The 15,090-nt window shown below is 48.9% G+C and overlaps 7 non-coding genes across 7 annotated transcripts; all 7 read left to right on the top strand.

Moving 5' to 3' along the window:
- Window positions 1–512: 512 nt before the first annotated feature.
- Window positions 513–586, top strand: TRNAS-GCU (transfer RNA serine (anticodon GCU)). Its single transcript has one exon. It is a non-coding gene; the product is annotated as a tRNA-Ser (tRNA).
- A 4,985-nt stretch (window positions 587–5,571) lies between these two features.
- Window positions 5,572–5,645, top strand: TRNAN-GUU (transfer RNA asparagine (anticodon GUU)). Its single transcript has one exon. It is a non-coding gene; the product is annotated as a tRNA-Asn (tRNA).
- A 225-nt stretch (window positions 5,646–5,870) lies between these two features.
- On the top strand, window positions 5,871–5,947 carry TRNAN-GUU (transfer RNA asparagine (anticodon GUU)). The gene has a single exon. It is a non-coding gene; the product is annotated as a tRNA-Asn (tRNA).
- Window positions 5,948–6,023: 76 nt separating this feature from the next.
- On the top strand, window positions 6,024–6,097 carry TRNAN-GUU (transfer RNA asparagine (anticodon GUU)). The gene has a single exon. It is a non-coding gene; the product is annotated as a tRNA-Asn (tRNA).
- Window positions 6,098–11,057: 4,960 nt separating this feature from the next.
- On the top strand, window positions 11,058–11,130 carry TRNAN-GUU (transfer RNA asparagine (anticodon GUU)). Its single transcript has one exon. It is a non-coding gene; the product is annotated as a tRNA-Asn (tRNA).
- A 77-nt stretch (window positions 11,131–11,207) lies between these two features.
- Window positions 11,208–11,281, top strand: TRNAN-GUU (transfer RNA asparagine (anticodon GUU)). The gene has a single exon. It is a non-coding gene; the product is annotated as a tRNA-Asn (tRNA).
- A 76-nt stretch (window positions 11,282–11,357) lies between these two features.
- Window positions 11,358–11,431, top strand: TRNAN-GUU (transfer RNA asparagine (anticodon GUU)). The gene has a single exon. It is a non-coding gene; the product is annotated as a tRNA-Asn (tRNA).
- The last annotated feature ends 3,659 nt before the right edge of the window (window positions 11,432–15,090 follow it).

Genomic DNA, 15,090 nt, shown 5'->3' with positions numbered 1-15,090 from the left:
TTGCTTCATATGCAAACAACCAGAAACAATAGACCATGTTTTTTTACACTGTTGGGCGGGGGTTTTCTTTTGGGATGTTCTACAGCGAACAATAAAGAAAGAATTTCCTCTTGATCCACATGGCATAAGGTATCTACCGATAGATGACGAGGACGGAACACCTTTCGATCAGATAATGTTAACTGGCCTCTACTGTATATGGCGAGCCCGCATGGCTGGCTTCTATTGCGACCCCGATGCGAGACCAGCCCGTGTTTTCTTTCGAGAACAAATAACACGTTTTCTTGATGTGCTTGCTACACATGAGTGCCCACCGCCTTGGATGGCCAGGATAGAACCCCTGGCTAATCTTAAAGAATTTTAAACAACGCCAGCTCACATATAACAGGCGGCTTTTACTTATTAATTTTTGTTAACGGATGAGAAGTTCGTCTGTGTGTGTATATATGTTCCTTATGTTGTCCTTCCGATGTACTGCTGATTACCGGCAATAAAGGAAAAAAAAAGAAAAAGCCTCCGTGGGGCAATCGGTTAGCGCGTTCGGCTGCTAGCCGAAAGGTTGGAGGTTCGATTCCTCCCGGTGGCGCAGCTTCACTTGTTTTTATTTATTCATACTGATATATTTTCTCTAGTGCGTGCATGGGGCGGAAGGTGCACCACGGCCGCCTCCGTGGCGCAATCGATTCTGCTTCCGGCTCCCGAGCTGAACGGATCGCGGGATCATGGGCTCCAATGGAGCGGCATATGCGGCTGTTAGCCGCGGCAACAGGCTTTCGACGGAAGAAGATAAGGATTACCAGATAATTTTGCCTCGGCTACCTACAGGACGTGTTGTTTTAAACACAGTTTTTTTTGCACGGCGAAGCTCGTGTTCGCCCGTTTCGTGTAGAAGATTTTCGAGACGCGCTTCAAGCTGTTGGTATGCTCTCTGGCGTCGTCGCCCTTGGAGCATACCAAATCAACCATGTATGGGCGGTGACGATGAAGACAGCCGAGGCTGCCGAAAAGCTGGCGGCCCTGAAGGAGCTGCAGGTGAAGGGGCGTCGCTGCCTGGTCATCGACCCCAAGGAACAACAGGTGAAGCTTCGTATCCACTGGCTTCTGCATGGGGTGGACGACGAAGACGTGAAGACCGCGCTGGCCTCCTTCGGCAAAGTGACGGAAGTGACCCGGGAGCGCTGGCGAGTGGATGGCGTTTCCGACAAGGGCTCGACGACCCGAGCAGTGCTGCTGCAGCTGAAGGCTGGAATGAAAGTCGACGACCTGCCCCACCAGATCCGCGTCGCCGGCAAGCTTGCGCTGGTGGTAGCCCCAGGACGTCCCATGCAGTGCCTGCGCTGCCGGGGCTCTGGCCACGTTCGTCTTGAATGCAAGGTTCCCCGTTGCTCGCAGTGCAGGCTTTTTGGACACAACGACGCGGACTGTGTGCGTTCATACGCAGTAGCCGCGGGTTCGGCGGAGAGCGAGCCGTCGACGTTAGACCATGTAATGGACGTGGCCGAGGCGGAGGAAGCGGCCACGGGAGCTGGAAACGGCAAAGTGGCGGCAGAAACCGGCGCGACGACCAAGCAAGCCGAAGGAGGAAGGAATATCCCTCCCCCCAACGAACCAGCAGCTACAGTCGAGAGCGTGAAGACGGCCCCGCAAGAAAATGAGAGCCACCAGCCAGTTACGGATGCAACGCAGGCAGAGGCGGACGACAACGCGACCCCTGCTAGCGCCCGCGACGAATCCGTCTCGGCACCGGTCAAGAGATCCCTGCAGCACGAGGAGAAAGTCGACGGAAAGGCCGGCGGTGACTCCGAGGCACCACCCGCTAAGACGCTACCTGGAAGGCGCTCCACCCTCAAGCCTAAGCCGAACCTGGAGACTGACCGTAGGCTTACCCCGAAGCCGACCAAAGAGGAACCCGGGCGACGCCCACCGGATGGCCACGGAGGCGTCTAGCGGTCAGCTAGACGTTAAGGTGAGCACCATGCTCCGGGCCATCTCCCCTCCGGTTTTCACCAATAATGGCTACCAACCCGTCGCTTAGCCTCGGCACGCTAAACGTTCGAGGTCTGGCCGCCAAAAGGAAACAGAGTCAGGTTTACAGACTACTAGTGGACCACGACCTCGACGTTTTAGCCGTGCAAGAAACCAAGGTAGACGGCGAGGAGGAGACCGGGAGCATGGTGCAAAGGTTCACGTATAACTACTATACGGTAGTGAGCCACGCCTTAGGGACTTCGGCAGGGTGTGTGCTGTTCGTGAGGAAGCTCCCTGGTCTTGTTATAGATGGTTACTTCTCCTGTACTTCTGGTCGACTTGTCTTTTGTGACTTCAGCTATTGTAATGTCCAATGGCGCGTGTTTTGCATTTATGCGCCTAATACTGTGCAAGAGAGGGCAAATTTCTTTTTGAGTTTAAAGCATCATTTACATGTGCAAAAAATGATAGCCTGTGTAGGCGACTTCAACTGCGTATTGAAAGCTGAGGGTAGGTCTACGCGTCGCGTGGTTTGTGACAAAAGTAGTGATATCCTGGCGCAGATTACACACGAATTCGAATTAGAAGATATTGCAGAATGTTTTCGCGGTCACGGACACGTAAGCTACACTCACTTTCAGGGCACAAGTCACGCACGCTTAGACCGTATCTATCTTTCATATGATTTAGTTGAAAAATGCCAGTGCTACACAGTTACGGCCATATCATATTCTGACCACTGCCTGGTAAAATGCACGGTGGGCAGGAAGAAAGAACGAAACAAGTTCGTCTGGGAACTGTGGAAATTGAATGCAGAGCTGTTGCAGGATGAAACTTTTAACGAAAATGTAGTGGCTGCTCTGAATTCTTTTGGAGCAGACAGTTCTACGAAATTTGGTGAGGAATGGGAGTTGCTGAAGCAAAGCATTAAATTGAAGGCAATCGAAAGAAGTAGCGTACTGCGATATGAACAAAAGGCCAGAGAAAAGGATTTAACAACATTGCTAGAAAAATTTGCGAAGCTTGAATGCATGCAACCTGGCGCCTATCAACAAGATATGCGCGCCGTTAAGAAGAAGCTCGAGGTATTCGACGAAGATCGCTTCCGAGGTGCGCTAGTGCGCGCCAGAGCAGAAAGGCTATCATGCGGGGAAACGCCAACGAAAAGAGCACTGGGGCTAGAAAAAAAAGCACTCGAGACGTAAGCAGATTGAGGCTATCGAATATGAAGGGGTGGTATTAACGGATAACAATGATATAGGGCGTGCTTTCTTTGAGCATTACAAAGAACGTTTTGCATTCAGTCCTGTCAACATGCACGATTTCAAGAAATTATTTTTGCAACGAATCCCACAGCTGTCGAGTGAGGTTAAAGAAACCTTAGAACGACCATTAACAGAACATGAAGTGATGAAAGCCATCGAAGACCTGAATCCTGGGAAGTCGCCAGGTCCAGACGGTCTTTGTGCCGCTTGGTACAAATCGTTCAAAAGCCACCTAGCTCCTATCTTAACAGCAGTTTTCAATGAAGCATATGAACTGAAAATACTTCCACCATCCTTTGGCCAGTCCCATACAGTACTAATACCGAAAACAGAAGATACCGAAAAGCTCAAGCAACTTTCCTCCTACAGACCCATAGCGCTTACTAACTGCGATTACAAAATATTGATGAAGGTGTTGGCACGACGGGTCCAGTCAGTTATTCAGGAAGTAGTCGGCCCACACCAGACGTGTGGTATTCGTGGAAGAACCATTTTCACTAACATCCATAAAATGAAGTGTGTGCTGGAGTGTTGTGACGCCATGTGCGATGCAGTAGCCATCCTCCAGCTAGACTTGGAGAAGGCGTTTGATTGTGTTTCTCACGACATATTGCTTACCATCCTTGAACACGTTAATTTTGGCCACATAATCGCTGAAGGGGTGACCATGGCGTACCGGAGCTGCTATACCAGACTTATAATTAATCAGATGTTGGGGGCCCCCATTAACGTGAAGCGCTCCGTTCGCCAGGGTTGTCCACTCAGTCCACTCCTGTTTTGTGTCTACATAGAAACGCTATGTCTGGCCATCATCGAAAATGAATGTATTAAGGGGTTTAGTCTTCAATCAGCAGAAGTGAAGCTACTGGCATACGCTGACGATGTGGCTGTGTGCTGTAAAGACAAAGTGTATTGAATACTGTTAATATCGTCAAAAAGTTTGGTAACGTCACTAACAGCTACGTTAACTGGCAGAAATGTTTGGGGTTTTGGCATGGAAGATGGGCGTCTACACCAGACCACTTTTCGAACGTAAACTGGGTCACGACGCCAGTTAGGTACCTCGGAGCACCCCTTGATGCCTACAAGGACAGTAGCGAGTACTGGAAGGAGCGTACAAAAGAACTAAAAGAATAAGCCGACCGATGGAACGCCTGTCACTTGTCAATGTTCGCGAGAGCTACAGCGTGCAACATGTTTCTCGTGTCAAAGATCTGGTACGTAATGCAGGTCCTACAGTGCTCTCATATTAATGTGCAGAAACTGCACCGCGTGTTCGCTGTATTCGTGTGGGCATCGAGCTGGGAGCGATGCAGCCGAGATAATCTCTTCCGACGTGTGAAGGATGGTGGTCTGGGGTTGGCGCACCTTTTCTTGCGTCAACTGGTGAATAGATTCTCCTTCTTTCGAGATACAAACGACCCATTTCTGCGCACGGTGATCCAAATGAGGCTGTCAAGATCACTTCCCGAATTCGTGTTAGGTACGGAAATAATGCCAGGACCAGTCCGTGGTTTCTTTCGGGAAATAGTTCAGAGTGTTTCTTTTTTGCGTGTTCGGTTTTCAAGTGCATATTTGTGGAATGTAAAACGGAAAAAGTTATATCGTGATTTATGTGACAGTGTTTTTCTGGTACCTATGTACAGAGCCCCGTACAGTGGAGGCCCAGGCCTAGATGTATTGAAAAGGGTGAAGAAGATGTCAGTTCAACCAGCCACTAAATCGTTCTTTTTTAAATTACACACCGGTACTCTACCTGTTAAAATCTTCCTTGAACAACGTGGGTTCTACATGCCATGGGGAACCCACTACCTTATATGTAAAAAAACAGAAAGCATAGATCACGTCTTCATCCACTGTTGGGAAGGGGTCTTTTTCTGGGACGTGTTACAAAGGACTCTAAAAAAGGAGCTACCTATAGATCCCCACGGAATCAGGTTTCTGCCAGTATATGACGACGAAGGTTTCCCGTACGACCTGATCATGCTTACGGGCCTCCACTGTTTATGGCGCGCAAGAATGGCGGGTTACCATTGTGACCCGGAGGCCCGACCGGCGCGTCTGTACTTTTGTGAATCCATGCAACGGTATGTGGAAGTGATCAAGTTGCAACAGCCTGTTCCTGAGTGGCTGTCGAGGGTTGAACCCCTTACAGCACTAAATGAATTTTAATCCGACAACGTCGTGCCACAGTAGCGGACGGCAGCGAATGTAAATATTACTGTTCTTTGTTCCGTTTGTGTATTCATCCCTTTTTGCTTCTTTGGTCTTTGTTTATATCATTTAGGAATTTGTGTTGTGATATGTCGAGGACTGGCAATAAAGGAAAAAAAAAAAAGCCTCCGTGGCGCAATCGGTTAGCGCGTTCGGCTGTTAACCGAAAGGTTGGAGGTTCGATTCCTCCCGGTGGCGCAGCTTCAGTTCTTTTTATTTATTCATACTGATATATTGTTTCTAGTGCGTGCATGGGGCGGAACGAGCAGCACGGCGGCCTCCATGGCGTAATCGGTTGGCGCGTTCGGCTGTTAACCGAAAGGTTGGAGGTTCGATTTCTCCCGGTGGCGAAGCTTGTCCTTTTTATTTATTCATACTGATATGTTTGCTGTGGTGTGTGCATGCGGAGGAACGTGGCCCACCGCCCCCTCCGTGGCGCAATCGGTTAGCGCGTTCGGCTGTTAACCGAAAGGTTGGAGGTTCGATTCCTCCCGGTGGCGAAGCTTGTCTTCTTCATTTATTCATACTGATATCTTTGCTGTGGTGTGTGCATGCGGAGGAACGTGCACCACAGCCGCCTCCGTGGCGCAATCGGTTAGCGCGTTCGGCTGTTAACCGAAAGGTTGGAGGTTCGATTCCTCCCGGTGGCGAAGCTTGTCTTTTTTATTTATTCATACTGATATGTTTGCTGTGGTTTGTGCATGCGGAGGAACGTGCCCCACCGCCGCCTCCGTGGCGCAAAGACTACTTCCGGCAGCCGAGCTGTACGGACGTGTGGATCATGGGCTCCGAAGGAGCGGCTTTTGCTGCCACCGGCCGCGGTAACAGGCTTCTGGACGATGACGAGGAAGCGAGCTACCAGTTTATTTTGCCACCACTGCCCAAGGGACCTGTCGTGAAAAACACCGTGTTTTTGCATGGCGACGTGCGAGCGAGGCCCTATAGGGTCGAAGACTTCCGAGATGCACTCATCCCGACTGGATTGCTGCAGGAGGTCATGGCCCTTGGAGCCTACCAGATCAATCACGTATGGGCAGTCACCTTCTCGAGTGACGAGGCAACGAAAAGGATGCTGGCGTTGAAAGAGCTCAACGTGAAGGGGCGTCGTTGCGTTATCGTCGACCATCAAGACCAACAGGTACGCCTCCGCCTTCATTGGCTGCTTTATTGGGTGGCGGACGAAGATATAAAGGCAGCGCTAGCGGCCTTTGGCAAGGTCGTGGAAGTGACGAGAGAACGATGGCGTGTCAGAGGCGTAGGCGACAAGGAGTCAACGTCGCGGACCGTTCTGTTGAAGTTGAAGAGCGGGATGAAAGTCGATGACCTCCCGCACCAAATCCGAGTTGCCGGTGAACTGGCCCTTGTCGTAGCGCCTGGACGGCCGATGCAGTGCCTACGATGCAAGGGTGTCGGACACGTCCGTCGCGAGTGCAAGGTACCGCGTTGCGCTCGGTGTCGCAGCTTTGGACACTCTGAAGATCAGTGTGTGCGCACGTACGCTGCAGCTGTGGGGCCACCAGCGAACGAGGTCGTCGCGCAGATGAAGAGGGATGCTGCTGAAGCCGAGGACGCTGCCAAGGGGGCTGGTGACAAGGAGAGCGCCAGCAATGCAGAGGCGACATCGAAGGCAGCGAAAGATACAGATGTATTTGTTACCCTCGAAAAGAAAGATGGGACGACAACGGGTCCTGCAGAAGAGCGGGCGAAAAGCAAGGAAAACTGCCTTGCAGTTGATGAAGCCGCATGCGAGACAGAAGGTGGGGATCCGCCCCCAACCAGCGACCCTATGTATACGAGCGGCAACGCTACCTTTAAGAGGCCGCTAGACGCTACCGATGGGAAAACAGCTGCAAAGAACCATGCCGACGGGCCACCTGCAAAGACAACTTTGACGAGAAGGAGCAGCTTCAAGCCCTCTCCAAACATTCATCGGGATAGGAAAGCCGGCGACAAGCCACAGCCGTCCGCGGACCACACCAGACCACCGGACGGTCCCGGAGGCGTCTAGCCGCTGGCTAGACGTTGTGGTGAGCACAGTGCTCTGGGCCGCTCTAACTTTCTCGTATTAGCAATGGCAACCAACCCAACGCTTAGCTTAGGCACGCTAAACGTAAGAGGTCTGGCCGCCAAGCGTAAACAAAGCCAAGTGTACCGGATGATGGTGGACCAAGACCTCGACGTTCTGGCCGTGCAAGAGACAAAGGTTGAAGGGGAGGAGGAGACCCGGGGCATGGTGCTAAGGTTTGCGTCTTTATACTACGTGGTAGTGAGCCATGCTAAAGGTGCGTCGGCGGGTGTTATTTTATTTATTAGGAAACTTCCCGGCTTATCTATCGAAAATTATTTTTCATGCCCTTCAGGCAGGTTAGTGTACGTTGACTTTAATGTTGGTAATGATTCGTGGCGTGTTGTGTGTGTATATGCACCTAATGTTTGTGAAGAGCGCACTCTGTTTTTTTCATCCTTAAGGACGCACATTTGCATGAACAAAAAAGTGATAATTCTGGGAGATTTTAATTGTGTACTCCGAGATCGGGACAGAACAGGCCGAAGAACAAATGACAAAAGCTGCCATGTCCTCGCTGAATTATTAACCGATTTCGACCTAGACGACGTGGCTGACTGTCTGGTTGGAACACGCGAGGTTTATTACACACACTTCCAGGGCAATAGTCACGCGCGTCTAGACAGAATGTACGTGTCACTAGACGTAATACCCCTGTGTAACAGCTACGGTGTCACGCCTCTTTCATTCACTGATCACTGTTTGGTCAAGATGTATGTTGGACGCAAAGCAAAACACCACACTTTCACGTGGGAGTTGTGGAAAATGAATTCCAAATTGTTAACTGACGAGCTTTTTCTAAGCAAAGTACAGGAATATTTGAAAGAAGTGGGAAATAACGTGTTGCGAGTCACCGAAAAGTGGGAAAATTTTAAACAACGAATTAAACTAGCCGCCATCGATCGCTCCTGCAAAATAAAGTACGAAGAAAGAGTTAAAGAGAAAGAACTAAGGGTGGTGTTGGAAAAGTTAACGGCCTTAGAGTGCAGCCAACCGGGCGCATACAAAGACGATTTGCGTAGCATCAAATCGAAATTGGAGATATTCGATGAAGAGCGATATCGGGGAGCGATTATACGCGCAAGGGCAGAGGCTTTGACAGCAGATGAGGCTCCAACTAAACGTGCGCTCGGTCTTGAAAAGAGGCACGCACGGCGTAACCACGTAGATGTACTTGAAGTAGATGATCACGAAATAACCGACTGTGAGGACATAGCGCAAGTGTTTTTCCAGCACTTTCAACAGCTTTTTGCATCGAGTCCTGTTGACGTAGATGCCTTTAGAGCCACGTTTTTGGGACGCATGCCGCAACTCAACGACGACACGAAGAACAGACTAGAGGCACCGATATCAGCACGTGAAGTGGAAAAGGCAATTGATGATTTAAAAACTGGAAAATCGCCGGGTCCGGATGGCCTTTGCGCCGCTTTTTATAAACAGTTTAAATCAGACTTGTCGCCTCTTCTCGCTGACGTCTTTAACGAAGCGTATGAAGTAAACGCATTGCCATATTCTTTCGGGGAAGCACACACCGTGCTCATCCCTAAGACCGACGAGCCTACGAAACTAAAATATGTAACGTCGTACAGACCAATATCACTTACCAACAATGATTACAAAGTATTCATGAAGATCATCGCTTGCAGGTTACAATCAGTAATGGAAACCATAGTAGGTAGTCACCAAACATGCGGCATCAAGGGACGTACTATTAGCACAAACATACACATAATGAGATCAATTCTGGAATGTTGTGACGCCTTAAGGTCGCGAGTTGCTATTCTCCAACTTGATTTGGAGAAAGCTTTTGACTGTGTTGCTCATGTTATTTTAATTGCCATTCTAAAACATATAAATGTCGGGTCCATAATTACTGACGGGGTGGCCATGGCGTACCGGAACGGAAGTACTAAGCTTATAATTAACAAGTCACTGGGGGCCCCCATCAGCATTCAACGTTCCGTGCGTCAGGGCTGCCCAGCCAGCCCACTCCTGTTCTGTATTTATCTAGAGACTCTGTGTTTGGCAGTGATTGAGAACAAATGTATTCATGGGTTTACAATGCAAGCATCAGAAGTTAAACTTCTGGCCTATGCTGATGACGTAGCCGTGTGTTGCAATGACAAGGAGAGCGTTTTGCAAACGATAAATGTTGTTAAAAAATTTGGCGAAATAACTGGAAGTAGAGTAAACTGGAGCAGGTGCCACGGTATTTGGCATGGGGAGTGGCCTAAGACCCCCGCTATCTTTGCGAATGTCACGTGGTCGACAACGCCAGTAAAATACCAGGGTGTACCACTTGAAGCTTATAAACAGAGCGACGAATACTGGCAGTGCGAGCTTAAAAGGGTTAAAGAGAAGGCTGAGGCGTGGAGAGCCAAACACCTTTCAGTATTTGCCAGGGCTACAGTGTGCAACTTGTTTTTCGTAGCTAAGCTATGGTACGTTATGCAATTCATTTTTTGTAACAGAGCCAATGTACAGAAATTGCACAGAGTTTTTGCCGTGTTTGTGTGGGGTTCTGGATGGGAGAGATGCAGCCGCAACCATCTTTTCAGACGGGTGAAAGATGGAGGGCTAGGGCTGGCCCACTTGTTTGTGAGGCAATTAGTCGGACGGTTCTTTTTCTTCAGGAACAATGATAATTCATTTCTTCAATCGGTTTGCAAAGTTAGACTTGCGCATTTGTTACCCGAGCTTATTATAAGCTCTGAAAGTGTACCGGTGGCAGTGTTCGGATTCTATAAGGAAATTGTGCTGAGTGTTCGTTTCCTTGCTGTACGGTTTTCCAAAGAATATTTGTTTACGGTGACAAGAAAAAGGCTGCGCAATGATCTATTGGACAGCCTTTTTCCCTCACCTCGGTACCGAACTATGTACAGTCGAGGCCCACGCCAGAATGTTTTCAAACGTGTTAAAAAAAATGCAGGTACCGCCTGGTATGAAAACTTTCTTTTTCAAGCTACACACAGGAACACTATCACTTGCAACGTTTTTAGAAGAAAGGGGCTTTTACATGCCATGGGGCTCAGATTGCTTCATATGCAAACAACCAGAAACAATAGACCATGTTTTTTTACACTGTTGGGCGGGGGTTTTCTTTTGGGATGTTCTACAGCGAACAATAAAGAAAGAATTTCCTCTTGATCCACATGGCATAAGGTATCTACCGATAGATGACGAGGACGGAACACCTTTCGATCAGATAATGTTAACTGGCCTCTACTGTATATGGCGAGCCCGCATGGCTGGCTTCTATTGCGATCCCGATGCAAGACCAGCCCGTGTTTTCTTTCGAGAACAAATAACACGTTTTCTTGATGTGCTTGCTACACATGAGTGCCCACCGCCTTGGATGGCCAGGATGGAACCCCTGGCTAATCTTAAAGAATTTTAAACAACGCCAGCTCACATATAACAGGCGGCTTTTACTTATTAATTTTTGTTAACGGATGAGAAGTTCATCTGTCTGTGTATATATGTTCCTTATGTTGTCCTTCCGATGTACTGCTGATTACTGGCAATAAAGAAAAAAAAGAAAAGAAGCCTCCGTGGCGCAATCGGTTAGCGCGTTCGGCTGTTACCCGAAGGTTGGAGGTTCGATTCCTCCCGGTGGCGAAGCTTGTCTTTTTTTATTTATTCATACTGATATGTTTGCTGTGGTGTGTGCATGCGGAGGAACGTGCCCCACCGCCGCCTCCGTGGCGCAATCGGTTAGCGCGTTCGGCTGTTAACCGAAAGGTTGGAGGTTCGATTCCTCCCGGTGGCGAAGCTTGTCTTTTTTATTTATTCATACTGATATGTTTGCTGTGGTGTGCGCATGCGGAGGAACGTGCCCCACCGCCGCCTCCGTGGCGCAATCGGTTAGCGCGTTCGGCTGTTAACCGAAAGGTTGGAGGTTCGATTCCTCCCGGTGGCGAAGCTTGTCTTTTTTATTTATTCATACTGATATGTTTGCTGTGGTGTGTGCATGCGGAGGAACGTGCACCACCGCCACTTCCGGCCACCGCAGTGAACGGTCGCGGAATGTTTTGCTCCGAAGGGGCGGTTACAGCGGCCCAGCAGGGCCGCGGTCTCAGGTTGAACGACACACCGAAGGATGACTACCAGGTTATTTTGCCGCAACTACCTACAGGTTCGACTGTTACAACGACCGTTTTTTTTGCACGGAGACGTGAAGGCGAGGCCCTACCGAGTCGAGCATTTCCGTGAGGCACTTGACTATCTGCAGCTGATGCCGGAAGTGGAGGCCTTCGGTGCCAATCAGATGAACCACGTCTGGGCCATCACTTTCAAGGACGAAAAGGGCAAACAAAAGATTTTGTCTGCTCCAACCTTCAGCGTAAAGGACCACCGATGCATGGTAATAGACCCTCGAAATCAAGACGTCAGGATGAAGCTGTATTGGCTTCTACATACGACTCCGGACGACGAAGTCAGAGGCGCCCTGGCGCCTTTTGGCAAGGTCAGCGAAATTTCGAGGGAAAAGTGGCGCGTTGCAGGCTGCAACGACAAAGGCTCCCACACGCGCCTGGTGTCCCTACGGCTGAAGGTAGGCGTTACCGTGGAAGACCTGCCTCATCAACTTCGCGTCGGGGAAGACCATGCGCTCGTGCACGTCCCAGGCAGACCCCCGCTCTGCCTCCGGTGCCATGGCACCGGTCACATACGGCGCGAGTGCCGAGTTTCGCGTTGCAAGCTCTGTCGTCGCTATGGCCACGACGAGAGTCAATGCGCGCGTAGCTACGGCAGTGTGACCGGAACTGGGCGAAGCGACACCGTCGATGAGCACCTCATGGACCAAGTCGACGCGGAGGAGACCGTCAGTGGAGGCGAGAAGCCGACAACGTCGGGTGCCACGCCTTCTGTCCCATCCGAAAACAAGGGACATATGAAAGCTGCGGCCAGTGACAATGGAAAGAACGACGTACCACAGAATACGCCAGAGGCTGAGAAAACCCATACCAACTGTGCTGCCGTTAGCGAAACAATCGAGACGGAAGAGGGCGGAAACGCAATGGAGGGCATCAACTCGGAAGAAGGAAAAACCAACCCTGGCGTCGCCGTCTCAAAGAGACCACGGGAAATTACCACCGAAGACGACAACCGCGAGAAGTTCAACGCCGGTGAACCGCCCCCAAAGGCAGGGTCCCACCGTAGGGCTCCCCTGAAGGTGAAGCCCAACGTGCCTCCAGACAGGAGGACTACACCGACAGGGCCTCCGCATTAGCGGAGGGCACTGTCCGAGGGATGACTTTAGTGCTAGACTGGAGCAGGACGCGCAGCACGAAACGTCGCCATGCCTACCTACAAGGAAAACACCTCGGCTTCGCCATGCTTGACGAAGCACCCAGAATCAGTGCGAAATAACAGTGTAAGTGTGCGTCCTGTCAATTCGGCACAATCACCCAGCGGTCCGGTTGACCTTTCGCTTTCTATGAATTCAACGTCCTTATCGGCATTAAGAATAGGCACGCTGAATGAGCGCGGCCTCACGGCAAGAAAGCGGCAAGTGCAGTTAAGACGTCTGCTAAAAGAAAATACCATCGATATTGTAGCCTTACATGAATCAAAAATAGACAGCGAGGAGCAGGCGGACCGCATGGTCGAAATTTACGCATTAGATTTCAACGTTTGTGTTTGCCATGCCGTTGGAAAGTCTGGCGGTTGTGCTATCTTTCTGAAACGAGGTATCGGAATCGTTGAAGAGGGTGTTATCACCTCTGATGACGGACGCCTAGCATTGTGCGACTTTTATTTAAACCAAGTACATTGGCGAATTGTATGTGTGTACGCGCCGAACCAAATTTCAGAAAGAAAAGTTTTTTTTTTTTATTGTGTAGCTGGCTTTCTAAAGTGTGACAGGCAACTCATTTTGCTTGGCGATTTTAATTGTATTTGCATGCCCGAAGACTCAGTTAAGAATGAACCAGTACAGGACAAAAGTGCCGTACAGCTTAAGGCGTTGGTGGATGAATGTGGCCTTGTTGATGTAGGGGACATATTCCGTGGAAATCAAGTGCAATTTACCCACTTTCAGGGCGAAAGCCACGCACGATTAGATTGCGTTTATATCTCTTCGGATGTCATGTCTATGTGTTTTAACTATGCTGTGAAACATGTTAGTTTTAGTGATCACAGCTTCGTAATGCTTGAAATAGGCAGAAAGCGCAAAGTCTCTGCATTCAACTGGGAACTGTGGAAATTAAATGAACAGCTCTTAACTGATGACACATTTGTCCAAATAGTGCGCGAGAAATTGGAAATAGTGTCCACGAGTCACACAAATTTCATCGAAGCTTGGGAACAATTCAAGCGCGAAGTTAAACTAAGTGCAATAGACAGATCGTGCATACTACGACATAAAGAAAAACAAAAGGAAAAAGAACTACAGTGCACACTTGATTTCCTTTTGAATGCAGAGACTACAATACCGGGTTTGTTTAAAAGTGAAGTCGAAGATGTTAAAAGACAGATGGAACAGATGGAAAAAGAAAAATATAAAGGCGCTGTTATTAGAGCGCGTTCAGAGAGGCTTTGGTTAGGCGAAAGACCAACTAAGAGGGTGATTGGTGAAGAAAAAGAATATGCAACAAAAAACGAAATAAATGAAATTCGCTACCAAAACGAAGTCTCGACAGATAAGAGCGTCATTGAAACAGCATTTGTAGAGCGATACCGCAGTTTGCTCGGCAACGAAGTGCAAGTAAATGATATATTTATAAACGACTATGTTAAGCAAATGCCAAGGCTTGACGAGGATATTAAACTAGAGCTTGAAAGACAAATTACTAGAGATGAAATCAAACAAGCAATTGAAGATTTGAGCAAAGGAAAGACGCCTGGGCCAGATGGCCTCGGATCAGCTTTCTATAAAGTTTTTAAGAATGAAGTAGCAGAAATACTATACCATGTTATAGCAGAAGCCGACGATAGTAAACAAATGCCTCCATCGTTGAAACTAAGTCACGTAGTTCTAATTCCTAAAACCGATGAACCTTCCAAATTGCAGTCAGTAGAGTCTTATCGACCCATAAGTTTGACAAATGTAGATTATAAGGTCTTTATGAAAGTAGTAGCAAGAAGCCTCCAGTCAGTAATTACAGCTATAGTTGGCCCACATCAAACATGCGGGATTAAAGGACGAAGCATATTCACAAACATACATACCACCAGAAGCATACTAGAAGGTTGTGACGCTTTTTCCGGAAAGATAGCAATGCTTCAACTAGATCTAGAGAAAGCTTTCGAAACAGTCGCACATGGCATACTGTTCGCAGTGCTAGAACAAGTTAACGTAGGCAGCGTAATAAGTGAAGGCGTGAAAATGGCATATAAAAGCTGTACTACTAAGCTTATCATTAACAAAAAGCTTAGCGAAGGAATCCCAGTAAGGTCTAGTGTGCGCCAAGGATGCCCAGCCTCAAGCTTGCTATTCGCCATATATCTTGAACCGTTCTGTTTAAAAATTCTGAGCAACAAAACGATATGCGGCTATCGCTTCTTAACGCACGAAATTAAAATCCTCTCATACGCAGACGACATCGCAATCTTTTGCCGAACTGAAAAAAGCATCGA

Source organism: Dermacentor andersoni, chromosome 1 (genome assembly GCF_023375885.2).
Source record: "Dermacentor andersoni chromosome 1, qqDerAnde1_hic_scaffold, whole genome shotgun sequence".
Lineage (NCBI taxonomy): Eukaryota > Metazoa > Arthropoda > Arachnida > Ixodida > Ixodidae > Dermacentor > Dermacentor andersoni.
This window is presented reverse-complemented; position numbering and strand designations above follow the sequence as displayed.